The sequence below is a fragment of the Vulpes vulpes genome, chromosome 12 (genome assembly GCF_048418805.1).
Source record: "Vulpes vulpes isolate BD-2025 chromosome 12, VulVul3, whole genome shotgun sequence".
In the NCBI taxonomy this organism is placed as follows: Eukaryota; Metazoa; Chordata; class Mammalia; order Carnivora; family Canidae; genus Vulpes; species Vulpes vulpes.
Window position 1 is genome coordinate 146161135 of NC_132791.1, and position 25826 is coordinate 146186960.

At 38.8% G+C, this 25826-nt stretch overlaps 1 protein-coding gene across 2 annotated transcripts in view; it reads right to left on the bottom strand.

Annotated features, from left to right (window-relative positions):
• The window catches only part of LEPR (leptin receptor), a 139751-nt gene that overhangs the window by 99214 nt on the left and 14711 nt on the right, over positions 1-25826 (bottom strand). Inside the window, exon 3 of one of the 2 annotated variants that reach the window (XM_072730670.1) lies at positions 13748-13931. The exons of the other annotated variant lie outside the window; for it this stretch is intronic. The gene's annotated coding sequence lies outside the window, so the exon portion shown is untranslated. The remainder of the gene's footprint in view (positions 1-13747; positions 13932-25826) is intronic. 2 annotated transcript variants of the gene reach the window in all.

Consider the following 25826-nt stretch of genomic DNA (forward strand, 5'->3'; position numbering starts at 1 on the left):
GTTGGCTGTTGTTCACTGGCCAGTGCCCCAATTTGTAACTCATTTAGGCTCTTAATCTGTCCAAAACTGTTTCTTGCCCTTAGGATGCTACTGGTGTGCATGTGGATGAAATGTATTATCCTGCCTGCCTCAAAAGCTACAGAACAGCAATGAAATTCATAGTAGCTAAATCATCTAGGATGAAAAAAACTATTTAGAGTTGAAAGGCAAGGTAATTGGATTATTTGCTTACAATTTAGTACCAAGTATAAACATGATTTTAACTTGAAGGTTAAAATTAGTATCAGAACTTGGACTAAAATAGGATTTTCTTTCAAGGAATTTCTTTTCTATATTTTGTCAGTACTTCTTGCTCTATCCTTGTATTTATGATCCACTTCCCTTTTTATCAGAAATGGGTACTAGGGTGTAAAAGAGATTACAAAATTCTCCAGATTAAGCCAAAGTAATTATCATTTCTTTGTACTTGAAAGAATATATAATAAAAAGTAAAGAAAATAAATGTAGAGAAATTACTCCTAGCCTGTTCCCTGAGAAGGTTGCTATGAATAAATAGTGGGCTAGAATCATTTCAGAATTATGAGGCCAAATGAAGTTTTCATCGAAATGCATTTCAGATTTAAGTCCCTATGGACCTTAAAGGAGAGTGGCCAGTATTTCAGTATTTCTGATAATCTTGATGATTAGTATACACATACTGTAAACTAATTTTCACGTAGAACAAAGCACTTTGTTCTCTGCAGGCATATAATGAGATTTGAGAGCAAAAAGCACCAGGCCTATTCATGGCCTATTAGCCAAATCTCATAGTTGAGCTGCTACAGAGTTTACGCATTCACAATGAAAAGGCTAAGTGTTCTTGTTGTCATTGGTGGTTTGTTTTTTGTTTCTAATATTTTATTTATTTATTCATGCGAGACATGGAGAGAGAGACAGAGACATAGACAGAGGGAGAAGCAGGCTCCCTCCAGGGAGCCTGATGTAAGACTCGATCCCAGGACTCCAGGATCGTGATCTGAGCCAAAGGCAGACGCTCAACCACTGAGCCACACAGGTGCCATTGTTTCATTTTGTTTTGTTTTTTGTTTTGTTTTGTTTTGTTTCAGAGCCCAGTTTCTAGTCCCGAAGGTCTAAAAGGTCATAAAAGACACAGTATCTTGTTAATTATCTTACTTAGCTTCAGCATTTCAGTGTGACATTAGAATACCATTATTAGTGTGGTCCTACTAGATAGCTACCCAATACAAACAGACTTACTATTTTACCAGCCAGCTCCCCCCTTCTTCTTCCTCTGGTCAGAGGATTTCCTTTGGCAGTGGAACTACTGGTCCATTGACTCTAAGCACATGGATCTGTTACAGCCTCCTGACTTCAGGGGCAACATAGCACATGGTCCAAGCTCGGCTTTATGGTAATATCTCACAGTTCTGGCTCTATAATTGGTCAATGGGGTGGGAACATGAATAGAAGTGTAGCAAAGATTGATCTCTGAGGCTTCTCAAATGGAAGCTGGGATGGGAGGACCAAGGAGGGGACATTAAACAGGTCAAGAGCTTTTTTCCCTCAGATGGTGAACATGTGTGATTGTTAACTGCAGCTGCCAGCAGCCTGGTTCTCTGCCACATGGAAGAACACAGCCTGGAGGAGAAGACAGAATTTAAATTCCAGGCCACACAAGCAGGTGTTCAGAAAGTATGACAATTTTTTTATGCAATTCAACTTAATTTCTTCAGTGATATTTTCTTTCACACAGATAGAAACTAATCCTCAATGAAATCAGGTTCCTCTTTCGTTTCCCTAACTTTTCTTCTAACTTCTAAGCAGTAGGCAGTGGGACAGAAAGGTAGGTTGGACCCAATATAAGCAAAAGTTCTGATCCTTGGTCATCTGTTGAATTTCACATCTGACTCCTCAGCGTGTCTGTTTTTCAGATGTTGAGCTACATGGGTCCATGCCAAAGGTCACTTCAGGATCAATGACTCTCCCTGCTTGCCCCTGGTGCCTTCCTGAAGTGAACCGAGTATTCTCCAAACACTGCCCTGGACCATAGCCACCTTGACAAGGCTTTCCAATCCACAACCACATCTGTGCCATTCTCAAGAATTTTGCTCAGTGAGTCAAGTTGGAACTCTGCAAAGCTACTTCAGTTTTGACTGCCTTCACCACACAGACCTTCTTATGTGCTGCCCCATGCTTTCCTATGTTGCTGAGCCCCTAGAGTCTTTTCTCCATCCCTAGCTCTATCTAGGATAGAGGCAATGCCTCTTTCTACTCTGATTCTCTATGGTCTTAGATTTCCCCCAAACTCAATGGGAATGTCTGTTGCTGCTCCTGCATCAAGTTCAGTCCTCAGATATAAACTTCATAAGGTACTTTAAAAAAATGTTTTCAACTATAGATTGGCTGTAATTGATATTATGAAACACATTGTTTAAAATGCCAGTAAACATAGATGTCCACAGTGTGTTGCTTAGCGATGGAATCGTCCATCTATGGGGTACAGGGCTTCTTTTTCAATGGTGCACCAATGTAGCTCTCTTTATTTCCCTTTTGACTTTCTTCTTTCCCTCTAATTTAGGATACCTCTATTAGTCTTCAGAGCCTGAATTGAGTCTAAATTTGGGACTCAAAACACAGTCTGTTATCATGTCTCCTGTGGCAATGGACACAAAAATGCCCATGAATGGAGTTGTTACAGTATAAATAAATGAAAAGTACTCGGGGAAAACACAGTAAGTAATATATCAAAATATTCCTCCAGGAGGACATGATGCCCAGGCAGAGAAGAGGCAGTGGTCACATAAGGAAAAAGTGAGTCCTGATGGTACCTACTTCTTGGCCCATGGCTCTGAGTTTCTCCCAGAGAGCTTGCTCCTGCCTTCATGAAGCTGTATTAGTCAACTCTCCTGGTTGCTTCACGATCTTTCCTTGATTCCTTCCTTTTACTTAAGCTAGCTCAAGCTATGTATGGCTGACCGACCCAATATAGTAACTTAGACAAAAATGGAAATTTTTATTTCATGGAATCAGGAAGATTTGAGCAACCAAACAACAGGAAGAGCAGACATGTAGCCGGTCTTCAGGAACCCTAAAACCACCAATAACCTTCTCCATCTCTTTTTTAAAAAATATTTTATTTATTTATTCCTGGGAGATACAGAGAGAGAGGCAGAGACATAGGCAAAGGGAGAAGCAGGCTCCCTGAGGGGAGCCTGATGCAAGACTCGATCCCAGCACCCTGGGATCATGGCCTGTGTCAAAGGCAGACACTCAACCACTGAGCCACTCAGGTACCCCAACCTTCTCCATCTCTTATCTCTGCTTCTCAATACGAGTGGGGTTTGTTCCTTTTTACTACATCTCTCCACAAGGTGGGAAACATGGCTACTGACCATTCCCAGGTTTTTCAACTGTGGGTTCCACCATCAGATAAAGAAAGCAATAAGTCAGGGTTTAACATTTCTATTATTTTGTTTAAGTAGTAAAAATGTAAAGAGAAAGAAAATTGTTGAGTTCATCAGTTCATCTTTCATGAAATATGGACAATAGCTTCTGTTTGGATTATAACAGTGTAAAAAAAAAAAATTCCTCCCTGTGACTAAGCCATTTGACCCTACTAAATTCCTTTTTTAAAGTGTATAAAGGAAAGAATTAATTTTAAAAGATTGCTTTGTGTCTTTTCTCAAGCCACACACAGAAAATGAGAATATAAAAAACAAGGAATATATTTTTAAATGGATGAAAGCTAAAAAACAATCATGCATTAATGTCTTTGCACTCAACATTAAAGGTGATACCACACAACAAAGGAGAATATTATATTGCTAACATAGAAGAATTTTAAAGTCAAGGAGACTGAACCTGGTAAATCATACCCTATGTTCTACCCTGCCCAAGCACAGGGTACTTCAGAAATTTGTTTCAATTATAAATTGACTATACTTGACATTATGAAACACAGCGATGGACACAGTTATAGTCATCTATAAATGAACTTCTGCAATTATTTATAATAAAAAGAACTTGGATCAGTGCAAATACAAACATTTCTGGATCTGAGAACACGAAAATTCTTAGTCACTCTCACTCAAACTACATGGAAGAGTCCTGTAAACTTTTTGCCTACACATCCAGACGCACTCTTAACCTCTTCCCCTCTTTCTTCCCCCATGAGATCTGCAGCGAAATACAATAGTGAAAGATGCAGAAAATAACCATTTGCATTTTTATAGTTCCTTCTATTTGCTCCAATACTATTTCCCTCTTTACCAGGAGTGAGATCCTGTTATATAAACAACTAAACCCAGGAACTTGAATGCCTGCCATGACAGTGTCCACATTGGCTGCTTTCCCCAGATTTGTAAGATTCTTGTGGTAAGAAGAATTACTGCTGAATTCCCTTAATGTTTCAAAGTCAAATACTCATTTAGATCAATGGTTCCCAGACTCTGGATTTCAAAAATGAAATTTCAAAAATGTGTGGTGAGCCAGCATAGCTTTGCCAACCATTTCTTTTGCCAAGAAAGGATTTTGGGAAAATAATGCTCTCTACTATGAAGCATCATTTTACAAAACATAGAACATTTTTAAGGCCAAAGAAGTAAGCAGTACATTATATCAAGTTAAAAAAAAGTGGGGAAGGGGGGCGGTCTTCATTCCCAAGAAGAAATGGTAGACAACTACACACTGATTGTATGAGGCACTCTCAAAGGAGTTAAATTAAAAATATTTCAGTGAAGTGACTACAGAGGTGTGGGCAATTTTTTTTTTAACTCCAGTAGGGGATATGAGTAACCCAGAAATAGCCACAGCAGGAAGCCATTACTTCTCTGGGGCCTGAAGGCGTGAGGAAAGAGCCAAGCGAGGACAGGAGACAATAAGACCTGGATCAGGGATGAAGGCAGCCACTGCCCGCCATGATGAGGAATGGAGAGAGTGGAGCTCAAAAGGCCGCATCTATCTCCTCCATCCTGCCTGAACTCAACTAGAAATCAGAGCTCAGCGGGTCTGGGTGTGGCAGTCCACAAACAGCCTCCAGGGGCCACAGAGTAGATCAAAAACAGTAAAAGATGGATCGGACCATGGGTCCACTAGAGCATATTGACATACTCTGGTGAGGGGGCCAGGGACCAGAGAGAGGAGAGGATGTACATGTGAACATCATTTTTCATTTCAATTGCAGGAAAATTACAAGAGAAATTTTATTTTAAGATACGATATTGTATGCTTGATACCTTGGTCATTTAGTGGCTCAGTCTCTAATTATGTACCATCAAGTGGTGTTCAAATGGGCAACTTGTTCCAGGACTTTATTTTTATCACACTCATTATTAAAAATTCAACTTCACATAGGTATAAAATGGAAGCAACACTCAACATTTTTATTTAGTTCGGAACATTCTGAGTGAATTAATGCCAAAATATAACAGCCTCCAGGTTCAGAGATTTCTCCTATCCCAGAAGTTCCTAAACTTTTGCTGTATATTGATATTATCTGGGATCTCTAGAAACAAATAATGATGCCTGGCTTATAGCCCAGAAATACTGATTTCATTGGCAGAGGTGGAACTTGGCAAAGGAATTTTTAAACAACTTTTTATTTTAGGAGATTTTAGATTTAAAGATAGTAGAGTTCCCATATATCTTATACTCGGTCTCCTCTATTATTTACATCTTACTTTAGTATGGTGCATTGGTCAGTCAGTGAACCAATCTTAAAATACTGAGACATAATTCTAAACTAAAGTCTATACTTTATTCAGATTTCATTAGTCTTTACCTTATATTCTTTTTCTGTTCCTGGATCCCATCTAGGATATCACGTTATGTTTTAGTCAGCAAGTTTTCTTGGGCTCCTCTTGGCTGTGATAATTTCTCAGAATTTTCAGAGTACTTGTACAACATCCCTCCATTTAGATCTGTCTAATGTTTTTCTAATGATGAAACTATGATTCCATGTTACATGGGAAAGAAGACCACAGAGGGAAAGTGCTACTCTCAATCACATTGTATCAAGAGTACATACTATCAATAAGATTTATCACTGTTACAATGTTGACCTTGATCACGTGGGAGACACAGTGTTCACCAGGTTTCTCCACTGTAAAGTTACTCTTTTTTTTACCTTTCCACTCTGTACTCTGGGAAGAAGTCATGAGCAGTCTATACTTAAGAAGTGGGAGTTGTGTTCTTCTTCCTTGAGGACAGAGGATCTACATAGATTATTTGGAGTTCTGCATCAGAAATATGTCTATGTCTCCCACAATTATTTACTGGTTCAATCATTTATTTATATCAATATAGATAAACAGATATTTATTTTATATTCTGGATTATAGGGCAGCCCGGGTTGTTCGGTGGTTTAGCACCACCTTTGGCCCAGGTCGTGGTCCTGGAGACCTGGGATGAAGTCCCACGTCGGGCATCCTGCATGGAGCCTGCTTCTCCCTCTGCCTGCGTCTCTACTTCTCTCTGTGTGTGTGTCTCTCATGAATAAATAAATGAAATTTTTAAAAATGCTTACATTCTGGGTTATAATCCAATGCTACTTTATTTATTTTGTGGCTCACATTGTGCCATCTTTGGCCATTAGGAACACCTTCCATTGGCTCTTGTCTCCCTTTGATATGTTCCATCATTGTGAGGTGTTTTTTGTTTTTGGCACTTCCATACTTTCTGGCACTATAAGATGCTCCAGGCTCATCTTGCCTATTTCCTCTATAGTCAGCCATTTTTCTAAGGATTCCTGGTTCTTTTTAGTGGACAATAGTATTAGAAACAAGTATATGGTGTGTGTGTGTGTGTGTGTGTGTGTGTGTGTGTGACCTTGTTTCTTGGCCCTTTCAGCTGACTGAGCAAAAAAATGTGTATGTATATAGCTAATCCCCATATAGATACATATCTATATATATATTTCTATATGTAAACATCTAGAGCATAGTGTTCATACTGTTTCTCTTGTCCATAACCACAAGGATCATTTCTGCCTCTGCCCTTGCTTACCTGTAGGCTCCTACTATCCACTTACTGAATTGTTTAATTCTGGTATACATGTATACTGTTTTCAGAACCTATGCCCCCATGGGAAACTTTTTCAATTAGAATAGAGTGCTTATGCACAATCCTTTTTCCTTTGGTCTTCTAGTCACCACTCATTTCTAAAGTTATTTGGTCAGCCTTTTCCCCTAGTCCCAGCAGCGAGGTTTTTTCCATACATTTGTAACAGAGTTAGACTGTTTTCTCATATTCTATATTCCATCTTAGGATCCCTTGGCATTCTAAATGATTTTTTAATTTGCATACATTAAGGCTTACTCTTTGTGCTATAGAGTTCCATGAGTTTTGACATAGTGTCAGATACCCAACATTACAGCATCATACAGAAAGTTTTTACCACCATTATGCTCATGGGTACTTTACCTATTTAACTTTGTCCCCTCCCTAAACTTCAATAATGACAAATCTATTTATTGTCTTTATAGTTTTGCCTTTCAAGAATGTCCTATAAAATCATACAGTATGTAGCCTTTTCAGACTGGCTACTTTCACCTAGAAATATGCATTTATCATTCATCTGTATTTGTGTGACATGATAGCTCATTGTTTTTTAATGCTAAGTAATATTTCACTATATGTATGTACCACAATTTGTTTATTCATTCACCCATTGGAGAAAATATGGTCATTTCTAGATCTTGTTGATTATGAGTAAAGCTGCTTATTATAAATTTTCACATGGAGGTTTTTGTGTGGGCATACGTTTTCAAATCAACTGGGTAAATATCTAGGGATTTCTGGATCATACAATAGTACATATTTAGCTTTATATGAAACTGCCAAACTGTCTTGCCAAGTGGATGCATGACTTAGAGATTTTTAAGGGCTTCCCAGATGATTCCAATGTGCAATAAAATTTAGGGGCTGATGCTCTACTCTCAAAGGTTTAAGAAAAGATTCAGGGATAGGAGGAGTGTCTATCTATGAGGGCTACAAAAAGAGAGTTTTAGGGCATTCTCCTCCTCAAGACTACTCATTTCTTTTTTAAAAATGCATCTCAAATGTGGTTTGAGAGGAAAAGTTAAGGGAAAGTAGCTACATTCTAGGAAAATATATCTGAAAACTGTATCTTGTGCATCCCACTTGTGTTTTGTGAGTCACCATATTTAGTACTACCAACTTCTCTAATTTTGGTCATTATTTAAATGACTGTTGAGAGAAGAAAACTCAGGAAATCAGTCTGAAGAGTCCTATTATTTTAAAAAAGCAAGAAAAGATAGGAGCCCCATTGTTATGGGTCAAATTTTTTACCCCAGAAAGCTATGTCCTAGCACCTGATACCTGTGACCTTATTTGGAAATAGGGTATTTGCAGATATAATCAAATTAATATGTGGTCATTCTCAATTAGGATGGGCCTTAATCCAATGTGACTGGGGTCCTTATAAGATAAGAAAGTAGAGACACCAGAAAGAGAATATTACAGACAAAGATGGCCATGTGAAGATTGAGGGCAAGAATGGAGTTATGTTGCCACAATCCAAGGAATGCCTGGGGCTACCAGAAGGTGGAAGAGTCAGGAAAGGATCCTCCACCAGAGGTTTCAGATGGAACATGGACGTGTTAACACCTTGATTTTGACTTCTAGCTTCCAGAATTGGAAAATAACAAATTTAAGTTGTTCTAAGCCATCCAGTTTCTGGTATATTTCCAAGGCAACCCTAGAAAACTAAGACAACCTCTGAGAAGACTCAGAAGGGGAAAAAAATCCAGCTTTTAGAAATCAAAGAAAACAATGGATGGAGAGTTGTTTGTATTGTGAACTACTCTAGATAGGTTAGATAATATCCAAATTGTAGGTATCCATTGAGTTTAGCATTATACAGGCTCATAGGCATTTGTTGTTAATATCATAAGGAATCATTAAGCAGTGTCAGTAGAGATCACTTCTGTCTAAAGGATTAAGGAAAATTTCATGGAGGGAGGGCATAGCATTCAAGATGGAATTTAAAGCATAAATAGGGTTTCAAATTACAGAAATAGAAGGTATTGCAGTGAGAGGGGGAGAAATTAGTGAAATTATGTGGAGAAAGAGATTCAGGACACAAAGAGGAAATGACCACGAGAACACAAGGTCTTTATAAAGGAGATATTATTTGGAGTCACATCATAGATGTCCTTAAATGCTATGATAAGGAGTTTGAACTTTTCTCTAGAAAGCGAGATATGGTACAATATTAAGTTTAAGTTAAGAGGATTGTGTGAAAAATGTTATAAAAATACCTGAGAAGAAACAAAATGGACAAAAGGGAAGACTATGGACAAGGAAAACTGGAAGCAACTAGAATGCCCAGAGGAGATATTCTGAGGATCTGAATTAAAGCAACAATAAGAATGGAAATAAAGTTCCTAGTTTTGAAGCCCTATCACGTACCAGGTCCTCTGCTGGCTGTGTTATATATGTTGATTGCACTAAACCTGACAATTCCTCTCTCTGGTAGAACTTACTGTCCTAATTGTACACTTGTGGGAACTATGACTCAGAGACGTTAGGTATACAAAGCTAAAAAAAATAGTGGGGCTGATATTTGTACCCAGAAATTTGGTATATTTTTAGGCTCATTGCCTCATCAGCTTACCTATCCTACAGCTCATGTTGCAAATTCTAGACATTATTTGGAAGATGCATTGAATGAGACTGCACACTTTTCAATTTTGCACCACCTCCTCCAAAAGGGGAAGAATACTGTGAAAACAGCAATTCTCTTTGGGAAATCCACTGTGTGGATTGCAGTTCATTTGCCAACTATTTTTCCTTCTTTCCTAGCTCCTAAAACACACTGTTTGACAATCATAAGCATTTAATAGCTTTCCTTTTCCCACTGGTACCTGAGGACATCAGGTGCATTTTGACATAGGAAAGAAAAGTACCTTTTTGAACTATCTTTGAAGCACTGCTACTCAGTGTACATTGATTTTCCTTTTAAACCAGAATCACTTAGTGTTCCTCTGTCAGACACTCACTGACGACCACTTTGCCTTGAGACACATATGAATGAATCAGACAATTTTCTAATGATACTGAATTGGAAAGAAAACAGTACCTGATTCCTGTTTGTAAGTTTATTGTATCAAAATAAAGATACAAACTTTTAAAGAGAGCATTCTTTTATGCTTGATGAAATAGAACACAAGCTATCCTTTGATGAGCTTTTATAGAAATCCTTGATTTATTTATTTTTAATAGTAAAATATTGGGAAATCAAGTGTATTCCTGCACATCTCAGGCACTTAAAGAAATGATCAATGCCATTGCAAGCTGCCATCTTTTGAGAATCTAAACTAAAAACAGGAGAACTGGAGGATTAGGAAAGAAAAGCACTGGGACCAAATAATTGCCTTTCTTTCTTCTGTTTATATAATAAATGCACTCATTGTTGCCATGGCAAAGGGGCCAGTCTGTTTTTCTGATTCCTCTGTTTCTACCCGTTATTATTATAACCAACACCAGAAAATGTCATACTTCACTATCATCTTTCTTGGATCATTATGTTTCTCCATCTATTCTGCATTTACTACTCTAGTCACAGTCTTTTTCATAGTGATACTTAGACAAAGAGTGATTTCAGGTGAGGGAAGTGGCTTCAGATGCAGTTAGAGACATCAGGAAGCAAAGAATGATGGAAGGAGAGGGAAAGACCACAGCTCTCTAGCCAGAAGGGCCAACCTAACCTTGGAAAGCCCCTCATATCCAAAAGGAAAAAAACTCTAAAAAATGTCACTTAAAGCAAATTACACCTTATTGATAAACTGAATTGACTTTGTAGACATCTATTTTGACTTTCTAAACCCCTAAATGACCATCATGATGGGGGTCATAGTCTCTTTGGTCCTGATCAGGGGAATTAATACTACCTCCACTCCAAAACAGTCATACAACGTGTGGACTAGTCTGCCCAAGCCATGATGTCACATTTTGTTACAGATAGTGACATCCTAATGTATTTTCTTTTTTTTTTTTTTTTTTAAGATTTTATGTTTTTATTTGACAGAGAGAACACACAAGGAGAGGGAATGGCAGGGAGAGAAGAAGCAGACTCCCCACTAAGCAGGGAGGCTGATGTGGGGCTTAATCCCAGGACCCTGGGATCATGACCTGAGCTGAAGACAGACTCTCAACTGACTGAGCCACCCAGGTGCCCCAACCTAACGTATTTTCAAAAGATGACAACTAAGGTCTTGGGAGCACTTTCCCCCATTCATTAATTCATTTGTGTACTCAAAAATTACTTATTAAAAGCATATTATGTAAAATAAAATAAAATAAAAGCATATTATGTACTAAGCACTGATTTAACCTGAAATTCAAAACAAAAAACATTGAGTAAGACTTCATCCCCTCCTCTCAAAAACTTTACATTCCAATCTAGCCATGCAAGAGACTGTTGAATGAACAGGGTAATTTTTAGTTTAGAAAACAGAAGACCGAGTTGGAACAACTGTCCCTGAGAAGATGGCAAATTTAGGAAAATACCACAATCTGTAGGAAACAATCAATATGAGGGAGATAAGTGGTTGCATCCTGTTTATATGCCCTAAGGCCAGAGTTTATAAACAATCAGCTCAAATGTTCTTTCTTGTTCATTTCCATTCCGCAGGCAAAAGGATGAGGCAGCCTGCATTTCCCTTCATGATCCCTCAGTTGCAGACTATGATATTCTTGTTAAAACAATCCTACCAAGGGACACCTGGGTGGTGCAGTGGGTTAAGCGCCCAACTCTTGGTTTTGGCTCAGGGTCCTGATCTCAGGGTCGTGAGATTGAGCCCCATGCCCAGCTCCGCACTCAGCATGGAGTCTGCTTCAGTTTCTTTCTCTCTCTCCCTCCTCTGCCCCTCCCACTCGTGCCCTCTCTAAAATAAATAAATCTTAAAAAAAAAAAAAAAAGAATCCTACAGAACAAAGTGACCATGGGAAAGCTCAGGACAGGAAAGTTTCCAGCCTTGGAGAATTAGAAAGAGCCCAGACAACAAACAACCTGGATTCTACCTTCAAAGATCTGAATGGTTCTCATGTGGAATAAGTAAGACTCTAGACTTATATAAAATTGAAAGAAACTAAATTGAGACTAATGAGTGGATACTATAAAAATAAGCTTTCAGATCACTACTAAAAATAAAAAAATTTTAAAAAGCTCTAGAGCAATACTTCTTAAATTGTAATATGCAGATGAATTGGTAGGAGAGCCTGTTAAATGTAGATTGAGATTCAATTCAGGTCTGTCATGGGGGCTGGGATTTTTCATTCCTTTTTTTTTTTTTTTTTTTAAGATTTTATTCATCTATTCATGAGAGAGAGAGAGGCAGAGACATATGCAGAGGGAGAAGCAGGCTCCATGCAGGGAGCCCGACATGGGACTCGATCCCGGGACTCCAGATGCTTAACCACTGAGCCACCCAGGCATCCCAAGGATTTTTCATTTCTAACATCATCAGGCTGATGCCACCAGTCCTAGGATTAAAATTCACATATTACTGCTCTGTAGTCTTCTGACATTCACTAGGCTCACCAAGATATTGTCAGCACTAAAACCATAAGCAGAAGCTGAGTAGCTATTTGTCAGGCATGCAACAGAAAGGAAAGCTATACTGCATGAGAGAGTACACTAGATGTTCCCTTTCAAATCTAAGTCATTTGATTCAGGGATTTTTATAAAGGAATTAGTTTTACACATGATGGCTTACTTTAAGTATTAAAACATTTGCATAGAGATAATGAAGAAGGTAAAGTGAGACTTTTCTTACCACTTCAATAGATTCAAAAACAAATGATCTTAGACATTAATTATTTTGCTCAAAATTCGCTTTGTCATACAATGAATTTATGGAGCACCTACTCTTAGCCAAGATCTAGCACATGGCTAGACAACCACCAATGAACAAGGTAGACGTGGTCTCTGCCCTCCAAAGATCACACTCAGCTGAATAGCACATAACACATCCATGTGATAAATCTCATTTGCTATTAGCACCCTGAATTGTCAAAGACTCTCAGATCAAGAAAAACTGATTACTATGACAATGAGACCTCAGGGAAGAGAAGCCATCGTTAGAAGTGTCATCGTTTAAGTGACAGAGAAGGAAGGACTCTGCTGAATTTTCCAGCAGTTTAGGCTCTATTAGGATGGACAGCATGACTCTGGCACTTTGACAAGGCCAATTTTTCACTAAACCTCAAGAAAGTGTGACATTAGCCAGGGTTAAGTCATCTTAACTTCTACAAACAAAACAAAAACTGAAGATCCCATCTACTCACTTTTCCACAAGCTGACTTACCTCCCCACACCCACCTTTGTAGGATGGGCCTGAAATCCTCCCATTAAAACTGTCTAGAATCTTTCACACTGCAAAAACAGGCAGACTCACAGGAAATAAAAACCCACCCAGACATTGCAGGCTGATTAGCACTAGTGCCTTCAATTTTAGCGTAAAGTTAACCTAGGAATTTCTTATTTCAATAAGCTGGTGCACAGAGCACTTCACTATTACCCTCTTCCAATCCCCTCTTGAATTTCCTGGGTGACCTCCCTCATTCTTTATTTCTTCCTAAGGCTCAGAGACTGCTTGGCCCATTATGGATTATGTCCTCTGACTTCTGTTTTACAAGGGTCCAATCCTCTCATCTTTCCCCTATGCCATCTTTATTTTCTTTCCTTCACCCTGCCATTCCTCCCATTTAAGATTTAAGCTCATACGTGAGAGAGAAGATGGAGATAAACCGAAGTATTTTTACATATTCTCAGGTATCTTCATTGTGTGTCAAAGGCTGGGTTTCCCAGGAAACAGACTTCCAGATGGAGATTTGCATGCAGGTGGCTCATTGGGCAGTGCTCCACAGAACATCATCTCCAAGGGAGTGAAAGAAGCAGAACTGGACAGCTGGAAAGGAAGAAAAGCAAGACAGCTGCCACAGATGCCTAATCAATTTCACAAAGAACTCTGAAGCTGGGATGACCCTTCTGAGATATCCCTAAGTGAGGCAAGGGGAGAGGGCTTTGTTTCACCTACATTTATTAGTCATGGGATGTGAGTTGCTCCCGTGATAGAGGCATAATCAGGTGAGTTGGTTTTCTTTCTCCAATACCTGGTCCCAGGGTTGGACTCAGATGGGAGACATCGGTGCTCTGGGCAGCTGGAGAAATGTGAGTATCAGGTCTCAAGATACAGTCTAAACAGCAAAACACAGCATCCACTACAATCCACCTCTCCCACTGCTTGAATTCATTTGCTTCATATAATACATTTACCTTACCTGGGAAGAACTCTTCCAGAATTCTAGCTGGTCTTTCCCCTTGGAAAAACTTACAAGATAAAGAAGGTTGGTGGGACACACTATAGCTTGTCACTGCAGCTGGTCCCTGAAACATAGTAGATTCCTATCACCTTTCTCTACTTCCTAGTTATTTACTTATTTATTTTTTATTTTTTATTCCAGTGCAATTAACATAGTGGTTTTTTTAAAAAATTATTTTAAAAATTATTTATTTATTCATGAGAGACACACGGGGGGGGGGGGGGGGTGTGGAGGGAGCAGGGGGCAGAGACACAGGCAGAAGGAGAAGCAGGCTCCATGCAGGGCCTGATGTGGGACTCGATCCCGGGACTCCATCCGGGGACTCCATCCAAGGACTCAATCCAGGGACTCCAGAATCATGCCCTGGGCTGAAGGCAGGTGCTAAACCACTGAGCAACCCAGGGATCCCCTAACATAGTGCTATATTAGTTTTAGGAATATAATATAGTGATTCAACAATTCTACACATGACTTGGTGCTCATCAAGATAAGTGTACTCTTCATCCGTTCCCCAACCCACCTCCCCTCTTATAACCATCTGTTTGTTCTCTATAATTAAGAGTCTAGGGACACCTGGGTGGCTCAGCGGTTGAGTGTCTGCCTTCGGCCCAGGGTGTGATCCCGGATCCCAGGATCCCAAGTCCCACATCGGGCTCCCTGCATGGAGCCTGCTTCTCCCTCTGCCTGTGTCTTTGCCTCTCTCATGAATAAATAAATAAAATCTATTTTTTAAGGGTCTGTTGTTTGGTTAGTTCCTGTTTTTTTTTCTTTTTTTCATTTGTTTTGTTCCTTAAATTCCACATATGAGTGAAATCAGTATGTCTTTGTCTAACTTATTTTGCTTAGCATTACACTTTATAGGTCGATCCATGCTATTGTAAATGGAAAGATCTCATTTTTTTGATGGCTTTTTTTATGGCTGTGTAATATTCTGTTTTAAATTTTATATATATTTTAATACTGTATATTAAATATTTAATATTATATAACAAATCTAATATTATGTATATACATATATAACAAATCTAATATTATATATGTATATATAAAACAAATCTTTGTTATCCATTCATCTATTGGTGGAAACTTGAGCTACTTCCATATCTTGGCTATTGTAAATAATGCTGTTATAAATACAGGGGTAATATATCCTTTGGATTACTGTTTTCATATTCTTTCAGTAAATACTCAGTAGTGGAATTAATAGATTATATGGTAATTCTATTTTTACTTTTTGAGAAATCTCTGTACTGTTTTCCCACAGTGGCTGCACCAGTTTGAGCTACCAATAGTACGAGGCTTCTTTTTTCTCCACATCCTTGCCAACATCTGTTGTTTCTTGTGATTTTGATTTTAGCTATTCTGACAGGTGTGAGGTGATTATTTTATTGTGGTTTTGATTTGCAGTTCCCTAATGGTTAGCGATGATGAACATCTTTTCATGTGTCTATTGGTCATCTGTATGTCTTCTTTGGAGAAATATCTGATCATGTCTTCTGCCCATTTTTAAATTGGATTATTTGTATTTTGAGTCAAGTTGAGACTTGTAAGCTCTTCAAATACAAACCCTTTATCAGATATGTCATTTGCCAATATCTTCCCCCATTCAGTAAGTTGTCTTTCCATTTTGTTGTTTGTTTCCTTTGCTGTGAAGAAGCTTTTTATTTTTATATAGTCCCAATAGTTCATTTTCCTTTTTTTAAGATATTATTTATTTATTCAGGAGAGACACAGAGGAGAGGGAGAGAGAGGCAGAGACACAGGCAGAGGGAGAAGCAGGCTCCATGCAGGGAGCCCGACGTGGGACTCGATCCTGGGTCTCCAGGATCACACCCCAGGCTGAGGGCAGCGCTAAACCACTGAGCCGCCAGGGCTGCTCCAATAGTTCATTTTCACTTTAGTTTCCCTTGCCTCAGGAGATGTATCTAGAAAAATGTTGCATGGTCAATATCAGAGAAATTACTGCTTGTGCTCACTTCTAGGATTTTTGTTTTTTTCTAAGTCTCACATTTAGGTACTTAATCCATTTTGATTTATCTTTCTGTATGGTGTTAAAAGGTGGTCCAGTTTCATTCTTTTTCATGTAGTTTTCAAATTTTCCCAACACCATTTGGTGAAGAGACTGTCTTTTTCCAATTGCATAGTCTCACCTCCTCTGTCAAAGATTGATTGACCATGTAATCATGGGTTTACTTCTGGGCTCTTTATTCTGTTCCATTGATCTATGTCCTTACTTTTTTTGTCAATGTCATACTGTTTTGATTACTACACCTTTGTGGTACAACTTGAAATCTGGAATTGTGATACCTGCTTCCTTTTTTTTTTTTTTTCCCTTGGTTGCTTTAGCTATTTGGGGTCTTTTGTGGTTCCATATAAATTTTAGGATGGTTTGTTCTAGTTCTGTGAAAAATTCTACTTCCTATTCTTAATCTCCTTTACTCAGCTAGCATCTCTACTGGTCTGGGTAGCTTAACTGGTAGGTGACCCAGAATCACATTCTTAAAATGTATGCGCCCCTTATTACCATGTTGTTCTTCTCAGTCCATGGCTACTTCACTTGCACTAGTAATAAGTAAGGATCAAGGTCAACATTGACATTGATAAGCTGTGTTAATAAAAATCATACTTGACTTCTGTGTTCTTCCTCCAAGAAACACGTAACTCTAGTCTAATGATGAGAAAAACATCAGACAAATCTCAGCTGAGGGACATTCTACAAAACACTTAACCAGAACTCCTTAAAATTGTCAAAGTCATCAAAAACAAAGAAAGTCTTAGAAACATCACAGCTATGAAGACTCCAAGGAAACATGACATTAAATGTAGTGTAGTATCCTGAATGGCATCCTGGCATTTTTTAAAAAGGACATTAGGAAAATATTAAGGAAATCTGAATAAAGTATAGAATTGAATTAATAATCATGTAGGGCAGGTAGGGCAGCCCGGAGGGGGGCAGGTGGGTTAGCGGTTTAGCGCCGCCTTCAGCCCAGGGCCTGATCCTGGAGACCCGAGATCGAGTCCCATGTCAGGCTCCCTGCATGGAGCCTGCTTCTCTCTCTGCCTATGTCTCTGCCTCTCTTTCTGTGTCTCTCATGAATAAGTAGGTAAAATCTTTAAAAAAAAAAAAATCATGTATCAATATTGGTTCATTGTGACAAAAGAACTATTGGTGTAAGACGTTAATAATAAGGAAAATTCGATGCAGGGTACATAGAAACTGTACTATTTTTGCAACGTTCCTTTAGATCTAAAACTGTTCTAAAATAAAAGTTTAAAAAAAACTAAATTACTTTTAAGGAGATAACTACCTTTTAGTAAAAACAAACAAAAAAATGTTTGTCATTATAATTATGGAATGATAGTCCCAGGGCATGATAGAAATTTGGGCAAGATAAGCAATGAACTAAATTTGGATGGATTGTGGTATTCTAAGAACTGACTAGAAGAAGATTGGGCCCCAGAGATGAGCCATCAAGGAAATGGGATGAAATCAGTGATACAGCAAGAGACCAAGGATACTGAAGAATGAAATCAGGCCCCCAAATATTTCCAGAGGTAGGAATGGCCAATGAAGTTGAAGCATAGTGTTCCTCATATCTAATTTAAATTTTTCTGCACCATTAAGTAACCTCCACTTTCCTTCATGTTACCTCCTCTTTCCCCACTTACATATTTCTTCTGGACAACACAGGCTACGGTATTTTTGAGAAATTGAGGAAGATGGGATCCTTTGGGGCACTTGGGTAGAAGATAGTAAACAGCCACAAGAAGCAGAAGCAGAAAAACCAGGAGAGGTGACTCCGGGAGACATGAGCCCTCTGCGAGCCTTCAGGGGTATGAATAGGAGCAGGGAGACAGACACTGGGTCTCCCCTCAGGCTGGAGACAGGAATAACAGAAACAGTAGAATTCTGTGAGCCAATTACATAACAAAACACATTCCTAGCAGGGTGCAGATTGATAGGCCTTGTTTAAAAAATAGGAACCATGAAAGTATTTGCCACTTGGCAATTCCCCCCCCCCCCCCCCAGTGTAAAATGTTAGACTCCAGTTCACACCCATCACTTCAAACAAAAGGAAGTTGCAATTTATTTGTTACCATGTTAGTTAGAATAATAATATGCCAGCACAGAAACTTCCTTTCAATTATGTGTTCCTGGCTTTCTGCCTTCTTAAAATAAATAAAACAGCTTTATCCTACCTCTCAGAACAAAAACACCACCACCATGTAGCAGTTAAAGCAAAACCTCCAAAGCAGATCAACCCCTCAAGCCGAATTCTAATTCTATGGACGCTCACCTCCTTTGCTTATCTAAGTGGAAATGTTTTCAAAACTACTCTTGGTTTCATGGAAAGAAGGATCCAGGTCTGTGAGCAGAGTAGGGTTCCTGAGGAAAGCAGGTTAGATGAACACATGGGGGAAATGGGGGCAATTCAACCTCATGAAGTAATTACCTTACTAATTGATTATACTGGGCAGTTTGATAAGGGATACAAAAATCAGTAACACAGCCTTGTCCTCAAGAAACTTCCAGTCTAATAGGCAAGTTAAATAGAGCAAGCAAATAAATGGCTGTTTGAAAAATAAAGATTGCAAGATGAGAAGAGTTCTGGAGATCGGTTGCATAACAATGTGAATATATTTAGTGCTACATAACTATATACTCAAAAATGGTTAAGATGGTAAATTTTGTATTATGTGTATGTGTTCCCACAATTGAAATTTGTTTTAATTTTTAAAAAGGAAAAAAAGTGTAAATAAAGATAGTTGATTGACCACCTCCCCCTGGTTTGGCACCAGGCAAGATTGGATTCTGCCCAAGAAAATCCACTTTAGGAAAACACACACACACAATTCAGTTCAAAATCCATGATGGAGAAGCAATCATCAAACGCTAGGAAAACAAGTAGAAATAATAAAGAACCAGAATTGGGGTGGAATATGCCCAGAAAAGAGGACAGAGATGGACAAAGAACTCGCAGGCTCTAGAACTGGAGGGCCAGAGTGTACCAGAAAAAAAGAGAAAAGGCTGGTGCAGCCGCTGATGGCTGCTGTGGGCATCTCTGGTGCCCTTTCTAAGTTATTAGGCAAACAATTGGGAATGTGTAGGGGCTGAGTCTGGATAGTTAGATAGCAAGGACTAATGAATGCTGGAGAACAAGTTCCAAGGATCTGCCAAAGAAGAAGGAGGAGGGAGATCAGGAAAAGAAATTGACCATTAGAGTAAGCTTTACAAGATGGACTGATTTTATCATATGGGATGATAGGAGAAAAAAGCATTTCCTTATGAAGAGAACAACAAAACCACTGAAACTGGGAAAAGCCAGAGACTGTGGTCACGTATCTAATAGATAAGTGTATCTAAAAATGTAGAGAGCTAAGAAAATTAAGAGAGGGTGTAGGTGCCTGTTTGCCTCAGTCAGTAGAGTACATGACTCTTGATCTCGGGGTTGTGAGTTCAAGCCACCCATTGGAAGTAGAATTTACTTTAAAAAAAAAAAAGAAAGAAAGAAAATTAAGAGACTAATGTGAGATAACCTTGGAAAAAAAGTCTAAGGCCACGCTATTAGGGTCTTGCAAACCAGAATGAAGCATTAAACAAAATTAAACTGGCAATCGTGTTTTTAATATAATGCAGGGAGAGAGACTATATAACAGATCTTTTTAAGGCTTTGGCAGTGAGTTAGATCACTCACACATGCACTCTCTCTCTTTCTCCAAATAAAGAAATAAAATCTTTAATTAAAAAAAAAAAAACATTTAAAGGATGAAATCAGAAGGCCTGAACTAAGATAATGACAATGGCAATGGGAAATGGCGGGGGGGGGGGGGGGGGGGGATTTTAAGATAAAATCCATAAGATTTAATATTAGATTAGAAGAGGGAAAAGCATATGTGATCTTGAAGTGTGGAGCTTGTGTGCTCTGGGAGAGGAGGAAGAAGATAATGAGTGTACCCCCACTTGTACATAGAAAAGATATTCTAATGTAAATCTTTCTAATTAGAAGTATAAACTATGGTTGACCTTGGTAAACACAGAATAGAAAGGAGCACAAAAAGTAGATTACAATTGACATGAAATTGAATTTACAAATTATCTAGCTATACTTTTGGAAACAGCCATAAGCGGTGTTCTTAGCTAAGCTATTCAGGATTCTAAGCAAACTATATGCTTCAACGAATGAATAGCTTATGTCGTCCTCCTCCTCCGTATTTCTCAACAGAAAATACAAAAAGAAAGAAAAGCTAATTAAATAGAAATGCTGCCCTATAGCTCATCTCACAATTTTAGAAGCAATCCATTTACCTTAACTACTCCTACAGATAACTTCTAAAAGGCAACGATACAGGTTAAACGAAACTCAATGTTCCCAGCTCATAATGTTTCCATCTCTGCCCAGATGGATAGTAAAATAAGCAAGATAGATGATCTGCATACTTCCTACCATAATATCCAGCTTTTTGCTAAAAAGGATGTTTGCTTTTTACATCGGAGATCTCCTGAGGTCCCCCGGGCAGTGGATCACAGGAGAAAGTGGCTCTCTCCTAGCAGAGACAACGTTAGAGAGCGAATCACACTGATAAACCTGACCACATTTCTCTCTGAAATCTTAACTAAAGCATAGGTAAAGGTAATGTTTGGCTACTTAATAGTAACTTAGTGGGATATTCACTAAGAATTTTCATTTCTTGCTTCAAAGTAATATGAGCTTTTGAGATTCTTCTGAAGTTTTACAAACGAATAACAATAGACCAAACCTGTTAGCTGGAAAAGGAGCTTCTTAAGATTTTCTGGACCCAGCTGACATAATCTGAATATTGAGGGAAATAACTGCCTCTACCATAAGGAGAATTTTTTTTTTAAGATTTTATTCATTTATTCATGAGACAGAGAGAGAGAGAGAGGTAGAGACACAGGCAGAGGGAGAAGCAGGTTCCATGCAGGGAGCCCAACGTGGGACTCCATCCCCATCCCTGGGCTCTATCGGGGCTTCCAGGACCACGCCCTGGGCTGAAGGCGGCGCTAAACTGCTGAGCCATCTGGGTTGCCCCCATAAGGAGAATTTAAGTACATCACAAACATCAACCACTTCACATCTGACAAGCAGCAGCAAATTTTCAAGGCCAGGCTGATCTCTGTGCCAGCAACAAGCACTTATTTTAGGTAAGAATATGGAAGCACATTATACAACCATATGTATGATGGTATGTTGCTCAGCCAACAGTTTTTATCTTAGAGTCATAACTTTGTGGTCACTTGGCCTATTTAACCACCTGCTTTCCAAATAGCGTTCTTCCTATTATTAAAAATGGAAGGGCACCTGACTCCTCAGGCTCCCCTGCAAGTTTGACCCAGTGTTCCATGAATTTGATGGATTATTTACACCTCTGGGATTAACTCTCTGCTCAAAGTCCTCATTTCTACTTCTCCGTTTAAGTCTCAGAAACTCAGGAAAGAGGTTGGAAGATAGTTCCACCAGTCATCCAAGGGGGCAGAGATCAAAACACAAACATTTCAGCCAGTAAGGGCATGGCTGTCGGCTAGTCAGAACTTTCTCTTAGGTTCAAGTATTAAACATACACAGGATAGGCCATTTCCCACAAAATGTCTAAGAAGGGATGAAAAACTATTCTGGGGTCTAAAAACAGTGTTCATTGTGAAGAACTGCCATTTCTCATATCTCTTTCCTCGAAATACCATTCTTGCCACAGCCCAGATTGAAATTCCTAGGACTGAAAGGGGGAAAGTTGAGAAAACCCATGGTACATTAGGGAAAACAGAAATTCTCGACCAAGAAAACAGAAATTTAAGAAGCACAAGGGAGTTGGTTCTCACAGAAGAACAAATCTGGGATAGTGCTCATAAGAATATTCACATTATCCCCAGGGCAGGTCTGTAAATAAGTTGTGTTACCACTGACAAATGTTGAAGATTTTTCAAACTAACATCGGAATTCCCAGAAAACGTATTATGCTCTTAGGAAATGTTTCTCTCAGTTCTCTGTCTTGCACGTTGTTTTCTATATCTCTGTCTGGGGTCACGGACAACAGAGTCTCACAGAAATACAAAGAACAATAAAAGCTACCAGTTATTGAATACTCACCATGTACCAGGCACTACACCACGTATTCCATAGACATGCGAGTATTTTAACCTTCACCGCAATTCCTAAAATTTGGTAGTATTCATTTTATTTTAGATATAAACAAACTGAGGTATGAAGAAATTAAGAGAACAGAGGAAAAGTTGTATGGCTAAGAGATAGAGGCAGGATTCAAATGCCTTAGTTGATCACCATTCTGCTTTTATTGCTAAAGAAAATGGAAGATGGGGGTGCCTGGGTGGCTCAGTTAGTTAAACATCTGCCTTTGGCTCAGGTCATGATCCCAGGGTCCTGGGATCCAGCCCTGTGTCAGACTCCCTGCTCAATGAGGAGTCTGCTTCTCCCTCTCCTTCTGCCCCTTCCCATGAACTTGTTCTCTGTCTCTCTCTCTCTTTCACTCAAATAAATAAAATCTTAAAAGAAAAGAAAAGGAAAGAAAAGAAAAGAAAAAAAGAAAAGAAAAGAAAAGAAAGAAAAGAAAAGAAAAGAAAAGAAAAGAAAAGAAAAGAAAGAAAAGAAAAGAAAAGAAAAAAAGAAAAGAAAAGAAAAGAAAAGAAAAGAAAAGAAAAGAAAAAAAGAAAGAAAAAGGAGGACAGACCAAGTAATAAACTTGGCTACTACACTGGCATTTTGACTATAATAATTAGAGAGAAAAAGTCCCCAAGTACATCTGCTGGTCTATAAATGTAACCAATTTCATTTATTTAAATATCATCGACTCTTCCTCACTGTTGGATTCTGGTAGAAACCTTATTCAGTTTTTCCCTAGCTATGTATATATATTTAGATAGAAGCTTATGTGAAATATGTATGTATTGAACACACATAACACCCCAGTTACACAATATTTATTTACTACATCTTCAACAACCCAGAATCTAAGAGGAAAACAGAAAATAAGCAAAATGTTCTCTTTGGAGGCAGCATAGATACAGTAAACATCATGTGCTTCCATCCCTGCACATGCCCACGCTAAGAGCTTAAGGACTTTTATTTTGCTGTTACTGCTCACAGCTCAGTATTTGGTAACCTGTTTGTTTTTCATTCCACTGCTGATAAGAGGTAGATAGAAAGGGAGGATTATGAGAGGCAGCAGTCCTTGTCAGCAGCAAAAAGTGACAACTGACATGCAAATAACTAAACAATAGAAAGCATATTCACATATAGTAGTTGCTTAATGTACTGTTGTAGCATGAATGGGTGCATGAACAGATGTTCCCCAAAACCTAAATTACACAATCAGTTTGACAGCAGTTCATGGGAAAAGACCCGGGCATTCTAGTTATCTGAATGCAAAATGTGAGTCAAGAATTAATCTTATAGGGGCACCTGGTGTCTCAGTCAGTTAGGCTTCTGCCTTTGGCTCAGGTTATGATCCCTGGGTCCTGGGATCAAGTCCTACATCGGGCTCTCTGCTCAGCTGGGAGCCTGTTTCTCCCTCTCCCTCTGCTTGCCACTCCCCCTGTTCGTGCTCTCACTCTCTCTCTCTCAAATAAAGAAATAAAATATATTTTAAAAAAAAGAATTAGTGTTATACTAGGTTGAATAAACTGTTCTATGCAATGTGAGTATGCATTTGTGTGCGTGTGTCCGTGTATTAGAATGGGACAAGAATTATCATAAAGATTCAGAGATCGCCACAAAAAAAAAAAAAAAAGATCCAGAGATCTCACAAAATGAAGGCAGCTGCCCCCAGAGTAAATTGGAGCCAGGTGCTGGGAAGCCATGTGGTTCACTTGCAGCCATGGGGTGTGTCTCTCTCTGTGGATCTGCACTATTTCTCTTACTTCCACTCCATAAGGCTATGACTAGTCACATCTCCACATTCAGCCTCAATTCTGGGCCTTTCAGCTTCTCTCCCTTCTCTCAGACAGGGCTTCCACACTCCAGGAGAGGTATCTAATTGGCCCAGTTAAAGTCATATATTCACCTTTATTCCAACCAGTTGTGGCCAACCATGGTACAGTCAAACATAATACTGTAATCACCTAAAGAAGTCCTTAAGCATTTATTCATTCAACCACTCATTTATGTATTTATACATGATATGTAGGTCCCCAACCACATGGAGCTCACATTCGAGAAGAGTTAATGGTCACATTTCTGGTTTTCCATTCAAAGAAACACAATGTTGCAGTCACTTTATGAAAGATGTTAAGGAACTAGACCATGTTCATGAATGGATCACTAAGTCAATGAGAAATCTGGAAGCCCTGTCTCATGAAGAATTGTTCAAGACTCTGAAGTTGCTAGCATAGAAAAGAGAAAACTCATTAAGTCATTCATCAAGACATTTCATGAATACCTTATTTATTTCCCACAGTGTTCTAGATGCTGTGATTGTAATGCAGCACTAAATGAGACCCAATTTTCTCACATAGGAAACCTGCCTTACAAAGGAAACCTGATTACTGTCTTCAAATTTTAACAATTTGTCATGTATAAAATATACACTTATTCTATGCTGCTCTAAAAGGCAGAATTCATCAGAGAATGAAAGTTAAAGACCTGAAGATAGAAGAATGTGCTATTTAACCACTGGTGGGGTCCAGAAATAAAAACTCCCAGGAAAATACGTCTCCCTGCCCAACTACAGCAAGTGGGCTAACTATCAGGAATATTGCCAGTGATTCTGACAGAGAAGAAAAGGTGGAACAAGGTATTTGCTAAAGCCCTTTATAAGTCTAAGACTCCAAAATGGGGTTTCAGAGAACAGAGTTCAGAAACATAATATCATATCTGAACCTCCAGTTTAGCCCAGAAAGAGGGTTTCCCAATAGGCTTCATTATGTTATTCTCTACCCTCATTCTTCTCAGATGCACTCTCTGTACAAATGGCATTGCAGAAATGTTCAGAGACCCACAGCAGCTCCAAAAGAACATTTTTATCAGTAATGTTGTAGGCCAACTGTACAAATTGGTAATAGAGGCACTACAGGATCTATTGTTACTAAACTGTTTTTAGAACAATACTGAAAAATAACACAACTTCTAACCAGAAAGGGAAATAAATAGGTTAGCCTCCATGTGTGTCTGCATGTGATGGCAATAAAGGATTTATGTGACCTTGAAGATCATCTGTATCTACCCTAAGATAGGCTTTCTGTGGTAACAGTGGGAGACAATGCAGCTGAATTCTGCATGCAGACTTCAGAGCCCACGAGATGTGGGTTTGAGTCCCAGCTCCCTTGTCTCTACCTATGCCTGTTTCCTCATTTGTAAAATGAATATAATCACAACACATATGATTAAAAGAGATAATCGTACTCAAGAGGCACTTAGCCCAATGCAGTGAGCACTCAACATACACTAGCTATAATATTTACATAACAATGAACCTGCACTGATTATCCTTTTATGTGCCAGGCAACCTGC